This window comes from Etheostoma spectabile, chromosome 15 (genome assembly GCF_008692095.1).
Source record: "Etheostoma spectabile isolate EspeVRDwgs_2016 chromosome 15, UIUC_Espe_1.0, whole genome shotgun sequence".
NCBI classification, from domain to species: domain Eukaryota; kingdom Metazoa; phylum Chordata; class Actinopteri; order Perciformes; family Percidae; genus Etheostoma; species Etheostoma spectabile.
In genome coordinates this window covers 28,909,176-28,917,335 of record NC_045747.1, presented here as the reverse complement: position 1 = coordinate 28,917,335, position 8,160 = coordinate 28,909,176, and the positions used below count along the sequence as shown (strand labels likewise).

Sequence of the window (8,160 nt, the reverse complement as noted above, 5' to 3'; positions counted from 1 at the left end):
AGCCTTTTCAGAAGCATGCCCAGCATGCCAAATTCAATTATAATTTTAAGAACATTGTCAGCTCAAGGATGCTATCAGATTCAACACAGAGCAAATGTTTTTCTTGCTTTATTTTCAAGACTTTGACCACTCTACAGTCCGTGTTTATTTGCTCCAAATAACAATTCTATCAACTGTGCAAATATTAGCAGCTCAGAATTTTTTTGTGCATTCATACCGAGGGCTCATACAGCCTGGGTTTCACTATAGTTTAAATGTTTTCAGCTCCCACGGAAACCAGTTTAGTTCACTTTGTGTTGCCTTTTCCATTGAAAAGCCTTGCATTCAGTCTGACCACTTCTCACCTTGCTGCCAACTACTTACTCGTGTTAGGTTACAATTTAGGCTACAGTATATACATCAAGATGATCAGCGTTGTACAAAAGCGTTCAGTGTAAACTATGGTTAAAGGTTTTTCTATGATTTAAAAATACTCTTTTCACTAGAATTTAATGTTTGAGCTTCTGTTTTATTTTGGCATATCCTCTCACCACATACCTTACCACTTGGAGAAGTTAGCTTTGTTTTTTTATCTTCAGTTTGATAGAACATGCAAACATTCCTGCAGTTATTTATCCAAGAAAAGGGAGTAGATGTTAGCGAGAAATGCCAGTAAATCCCAGAATCTTTCAATTCAACCGTCTGCAAATTGTTACCATTTAGTGGTGTGGTAGTGTTGCCTTCCATTCATCTTCTGACTCACTGCTTTTGATTTCATTTCCATACTGACACCTGCTGGTCAGCTCTTTAGAATGATGGGCTGTTAGAGAATTTCTGCACTTTAATGTAAACCAATCACCTTCTAAATCCTCAGACTGTCCCTTTTCTCTGCAGGCATTGTTGTTTTCTGATGTTCTTTGACTAATGTGTTCCACTGGCAAGGAGTGCAAAGACACAAATGTTGCACAACCGCAATAAGTGTGGCAGTGTGTCTGTTTGACTGGATTCAGATTAGGTGAAAAGGAAAAAAGATGAAGAAAAAAGAACTAACGGGACATTTTGAAGTCAGTGTCTGTAAAAGCACAATTGCACCGAGTGAAGACCTTAATGTACATAATATGATGTTGGAGTTGGTTTTCATTGATTTCTCTGCTGTAACACTAATGACTACTGTTTTTATTTATTTGTACAACTGACACATTTGTCAACTTCATGGCAAGTAGAGAGAACTAATTCAATTATTGGTTGTGAACATCAGAGTTTCAGGCTTTGTATGATCCTGATAGAATACATTTATTGACATAAGTGAGTGCACAGTGTATTTAACTCTTGTGTTGTCTTCTTGTCGACCATTAAACCACTTGTTGTTCTTCCGGGTCAAAACTGTAAACGTTTTTTGGCCTTTTTTCCGACATTTTTGTAGTTTTTGTCACTTTTTTCAACGCTTTTCAATTCATGGTCAATAAACCTAAATTAAATCACCTTATACCTCATTTTTAAGTTTGACTCAGGATACTGTTTTTAAACTATTCTTTTTTTAATTGAAATGTTATAAAATAGAATAAAACACCCAAAATTCAATGGAAGTAATCATAAATTTTATCTGTGAAGAATGTTGTATGGACAACATACAACGTACATCGTACATCACGTATTTCTGATAAAAAGAACGTTAAAAATGGGTTAAATTTGATCTGAGGACAACATGACGGTTAACATATTATCATACAATATGGAGATGAGTAACTGTAGAGGTATCCGCTCCGAGAGTGAGATCATTGATATAAATCAGGTGTGTGGGCAGTACAGAGCTGGAGGCAGGATGTGTTAGCTTATCTTAACAAAAAGACTGGAAGCAAGGTGAAACAGCTGGACTCTTAAGATATTGTTTTTTCTATAAGTACACTATCAGAAATGTAAAAACTAACATTTTAGAAGAAAATATATTTATCCATTCACTCCACAAGATATCTTCTCCAGCTGCATCATGAAGCACAGGTTTTGGTTTTAGTCTAACTGTCCCAGCATGTAACTCCACAAATGACATACTGTATGTTGCATTTTGGTGATGATGTCGTCTTTGTTGTCATGTACCGTGTGTCAATTTCTTGCTACTGCAGCAAAATGAATCGCCCCTTGGGGACAAATAAAGGTTTTGATTGATTGATTGATTTTGGTTCTTCTTTGGATTGAGCAAACAAGCAACATAATTAATGAGTTGAGTTGCTGGGGAAAATATTTTTGAACTTTGGGCGAAGGCAGGCCAGCTGTGCTCCCCTGTTTCCAGTCATTCTGCTAAGCTAGGCTAACCACATCCTCACAGACATGACATTTATCTTTTCATCTCACTAACAAAATTATAGTGGATAAAATGTCACTAAATGTTTCCCTGGACACTCTCTGGTTCTTAATTAGAGATAATGAAATGGAAGATGTTCTGCATCATAGGGAAATGCCCCTGATGTCTCTTGCCTCTGTGTCATCACTCGTACTGTAATCCTGATATGTGACCATTTTTAAGAACGATTAGTAGAAGGTTTAAACAAATAAAAAAATGTCTAACCTTTACTTCAATGGACTAATTAATTAGTACTTTATTAATTTATGGATTCCCGGTGAAGTCGCACAGACGTAAAACTTCATTAGTAGGTTTTATCTAACGCCACACCCAGAGCTACAGATACAAAAACCGCACTTGTAGATTTGGTCAGGATGCACCACGGAGACAATGCAAAAAAAAAAATCACATTGTGTTTAAAGAACACATGGGTATTTAGAAAGTTAGATGTTTTTTACGTCTCTACATAGCTGTCTCATAGACTGAAACCCAATGTTTGTTTACAATAACATCCGAGTAAAAAACCCCTGTGTCCCATACATACAATTTATCTGCGCTAAGCAAATGGGGACAAGGGACAACTGGATATACTCTCATCATTTTAATTTAAAATACATAGAATACACAGAACACAAAATACCAGCTTATCTATCTACCTTGCCCATTATCAGCAACCATTCATCCAATGCGCCAAAGGCACATTCTGTTTATTAATCTGATATAATTTTAAAAAACTAACTTGAAAAACATTGGAGAACCATTTTGCAATTATGTAAACCAATAAGGTAAACTGAAAACTGTTGCCCTGGTTAAAAAAAACAATGCAACTGATCTGAGCTGTAATAGATAATCTGTCTATAATCGAGTGCAGGGGAAATTTCTAAGTGACCTCAAACACTTTACGTTAGGTTGGAGACTTAATCTATCTGCTGGGGCACAGACTAAAGAACACCAAAACTAGTAGTCAGTCCAACAGGCGGTGATATGTTGGTGGTATAAAATAAGCACAGCAGAAACTTCACATAGGTTTGACCCCTGTGTTTATATATCTTTAAATGTTACAGTCACGGCAGAAAATGAAAACAGAAATATACAACTTTGCCGATTCATATCTCCGCAAATTAAATCAACAGCCATTTGTCTATCCGGAAGTAACTAAATACAAATCCCATAGGCCAAGGGAACTTTATCAGAATGCATAGTATCCTGGATCCATGAAACAACTGGCCTTTAATAAAAAACACCTGCTGGCCTCAATGGGAATTTAACATAGGAGTGTCTATACTTGTGCCCCCTGTAGTGTAAGGAAGAACATTTATTTATTCACGATACATTCACAAAGAAATGGTGTCCTCAAAGGATTTTTCCTCATTTTTTTAATGAAGACATTAAGATCAATTTCCAAAAGATGATTTTTGTATTCCTCTTTTTAGTCAACTTAAGCATAGGTTCTTTTACTCATGAGCTGCACACTTCAGGCCAAAACTGCACATCCACTGGATTTCTAGCTGCCCCTTATCATCTGCGGCCCACCCTTGGTCATTGGGGCTCTTGGTACAGATGGCTGGGCTTAAAGAAACCTTCTCCAGATTGCAGCCTGATAGCATGAATGCATCAATAGGCAATCCTCACATGGTGGAAGCTGGCTTGACTCGATTGCAGATTTAGATCCGGCCCACATATCAATTTGGGTTCACAAAAAATTCACAAAAAAACACAGGAAAATGTTTTATAAACTGCAATTATCTGGCATTCTAAGCAGAATATGGCAGATTTGCCAACTCTGAGACTCTGAGAAATTCCCCAAGAAGCAAAGAGTTTATATATTCAGGCTGTGTTGTTGCTTTTGTAGGGCTTCATGTCAAGAAAAATGCAACAAAAAGCGTACAACAATGTCCGAAACAGCAACAAATTAAAAAATGATAACAAAGAAAGCAACAAAAAGTCAGAAAAACAAAGAAAAAATGAGGAAAAAGCTATCAAAATGTTAAAAAAAGTGACACACAGTAAGAAACAACAACAACACATCAATAAACTCTACATTTCTGGCCCTTGGTGTGATTCTCTTTTTCCATTGTTCCCTTGGTGAAAATGAGTTTGACACCCCTGGTGTAGAAGGTACGTACATGCAGCATATTATTTTCTACAGCTTCTTAAAGAGCTCATCCGAGACATCCCAAGCTTGGCCAAGTTCAAAAAAGGCTTCTTGGTAAGTCTGGTCTAACTTCAGCCCTATAAGGGAGCCCATTTCCCCACGTCCTGAAAATGGGCTGACAACCTTTCATGCATTCCAATCAAGGCGACATCAACACTTGCGAGTGATTGGCATTGTAAGCTTTAGCAAGACTAAATAGTGGATATCCATTAACAGCTTTAGGCTAACTCCTCAATTTGTCAGATTGTGCATGGGCTGCTGCAATTTCTGACGGACCTGAAGATGTGGTAAGTAGCTCCTGATGAATTGTGACCAAAAGTGATCATCATCTGTCTATTTCCCCATTTTCTTGTGGCAGTGGTGGGAGCATATGATAACTGTGGCAAAGAGGCCTAATCTAACCCTTCCACCTCATACAGAAGTGTAAGGATGGGATTTCCCACTCCAATAAGCCCATATAAGTGAAGGGCCCCAGGTGGGTTACTCTTGAACGTGATCTGATGCTTAGCTAGACCTTGAAGTAGCTCAGGAGCCATGGCAGCAGGTCTCTTTCAGTTCTCATTCTGCACCTTGGCGGGCGATGAAATGCCTGAGGACCAGCAAGAAAGCATCAGCATTAAGGCCGTTTATGAGATCCAGATGTGTGCATTTGGTTGTAAGACACTTGATGATTAACCCCCAGTGCTTCTCATGGCGCCAAAAGACCTTTACGGTGTAAGATCCGCAGCAATCCAGTCCTGTGGAGAAGAACAGTGGTTGTGTGGCGAGATTGAGGGGGGTGGACTCTGAACGACCCTTAGAAATAAAGAGCCCGACATTGAATTTCACCCAGAGAATTGAATTTGTTTTAAATCTAAAAACCTAAACCATGACAGTAGAAAAGCACACAGGTTTTATTTACACAAAGACAAATATTTTATTACACAATCATTAAAATTAACCATTTGTATAAAAACAATGAAAGAGCATTCACACAGGGGTTAAGGGAAGAGGGGAGGTGAGTGCTAAGGCCTTAGGAAGGGTCCACCCCAAGGAAGGGTCCACCCCAATCACAAGTGGACATGCACACACACAAATACACAGCGGTGATAACTCAGAAAAAAGGGGCACCAACACCACCACCTTTGGCACTCAGCAACTGCAGGTACAAGGGATTTTTTTGGGAAACAATTAGAAACAAAACAATAAATGCAAAATAAACTCAAAAAAAAGAAAATATGAGCAGCATTCCGCAACGTATTGCTGCCTGCTGGGTGAAAACCAAAACCAAATATCAATTAAAAAAATAGACTATAAGTTGTAACAGAAAATCTAAATTCTTTAACAGAATTAAACAAACAAAAGAAAACAAAATACTAAGTTGAACCACAATAAATCAACGTTATATAATCAAACAAATACTGAAAAACAAAAAATATCATTGAATGAAAGAAATACATAATTATCACAATTTATCACTCATACAATTAAACAGCACTGGCAGGCCAAAAGTGCAGACCTATCCTCTGTACCAGCAGACAAGGAAAAACCTTGTAGGGCAACAGGTGCAGGAAAGAAGGTACATGGCTAAATGCCCAAGGCGCGTTGGCCATGGAGGCAAGCCGGTTCAAAGAGTGGCACAAAGCTGGCTAAGTTAACAGCAGTGTGGGATCGGTAGGGCAGCTTGTTGCTCCTAGCATGAACAGAACAAGTAGGCTGCCAAACAGCAAAAGTACCAGCCAGGAAGCCTGTGTCGACACGCCGACTTTTAGGAAGTGCTGTTCCGTGCAGCTTCAGTAAAGACAGCAGTGAAGTTTAACCCAGCTCCAGTGCAGGTGGAGGACCCATGAAAGAATGACATTGCAGAGAAATTGCACGCTATAATGCACAAACTAATTCAGGAGGGGTACATAAGCCGCACAAACAATTTAGCGGCGGACGTTACTTGCAAAGACAGCTGAGAGCGCACCGGAAGCAAGGCAGCCCGGAGTGGATGCGTGGCTACGGCAACAAAGAGTGAGTGGGTGTCAAGAGGCAAACCCCCCTGCCCATAGCACGGTGGCCCACTGGTCTTTCTGTGTGGAGTTTGCATGCTCTTTCCGTGTCTCCATAGGGTTTCCCCAACCACTAAAAACATGTTTCTCTCCCTCTCACTTATGAGTGACGCAGGGTTCCTCCATTGGGGAGGTGAGGTAAGCACCTGAAACTTGGCATAACAATGGCGTGCAGGACATGAAGATGAATCTTCTGGCATTTCCTGCATAACTTCTTTAGTGTATAAGTGCCAGGCTCATGGCCAGTGCAACCACACTTGACCATGACAGCTTTTGCCTGCTGTAGTCCATGTCTCTAACTGCTCCGCTGTCTGGGGCGTGATTGTAGGGCATTGTGATAGATAGTGACCATTACTCACACAGAAAAAGCCAGACTCTTGCCTGTATTTCTTTGGATTCAGTCACAGGAGCGTTCATATAGGCGGTACAGGTTCAGCCTTGGATCTGTAATATATAGGTAATAACTTGCAATTATCAAAGTAATAACTGGGTAATACATCACAGTAATAAGATTTAAAACTGGGGTAATAAGGTGTGTGTAATAAGGTTTCCCTTTTGTTTCAAGGTAATACTTTACAAATATATCTGTTTAATCTTGTGACTTCTTACCTGGAAACACGGCTGGTATTTTTATATATATAACCATGAATCAGTGGTACAAAATGCATGACCGCCTGTTTGTATTTTTTTTACATAGTAATATTACAATATCAGAGGTGCAGTGATTACCTGGAAATGTCGCTGCTAGCTTCCAGATAATCTTCTCACCTCTATTATTCTAAAATGATGTCCTGCACGCACGTTACCCTGTGCAATCTGACCAGCAGCTAAACACCTTACTCCATGAAGCACTGGAGACTGGGATCATCCTAACTCAGTTTATTTGACTTACAAAGGGTGAAACTGGGATGAAACACAACAACCAGTTACTTGATAATGATAATTGTTAAAACAACATAACTACACAACACTGTAATACGGAGGTATGTAAGATGAAATAAAGGAAATACGTAATGTATTGTTATACAGTGTGCATAGTAAAAACCTATGTGGTTTATCTAAATATACTAAAATATACTTACATGTGGCACAACCCAAGATAATAGTGGCAAACTAGCTTACTGAAGCATACCGTCAGTCTAATATGAGCTATCAATCATCATCAAAAATATACATATTGCACATCATACTTTCTGACAACAATCAACAGAGCAATCCGAACAGTATGTCAGCCTCTATTTCACATACCGAGAATGCTAACAGAGGCATGTAATGTCGAAGATTGAAGCGGATAGTATCGAGAGATGATAACACGAACCATGAGGCTTCCTGCTCACATTCAACTTCCTGACTAAATCCCAGGGTGCAAAGCTCCTGCAATATAACAAAACAAGGCTAAACAAAACACACAAAACAACACAAAACAAGATTCAGGCAGAGATGAAAAGGGAGGGGGCATGGGGGTGCGGATAAGCAGAGGTTACGGATAAGAGACTGGACTGGAAGATGGTGAGGAATTCAGAGTTGTTGATCTCTTGGGGGAGGGAGTTCCAGATTCTGGGTACTACCTTGAAGGAAGCTCTGTCCTCAAAGCTGCGGAGGTTGGACTTGGGATGGAGACGAGACCGGCTGAGTTGGACCTGAGGGACCGTTAG

The 8,160-nt window shown here is 39.5% G+C and overlaps 1 long non-coding RNA gene across 1 annotated transcript in view; it reads left to right on the top strand.

Moving 5' to 3' along the window:
* The first annotated feature begins 4,252 nt into the window (after positions 1 to 4,252).
* LOC116702822 (uncharacterized) overlaps positions 4,253 to 8,160 on the top strand; it is a 4,759-nt gene continuing 851 nt past the window's right edge. Inside the window, exons 1-2 of the long non-coding RNA XR_004335259.1 lie at positions 4,253 to 4,426; positions 5,112 to 5,115. This is a non-coding gene — a long non-coding RNA (uncharacterized LOC116702822). The remainder of the gene's footprint in view (positions 4,427 to 5,111; positions 5,116 to 8,160) is intronic.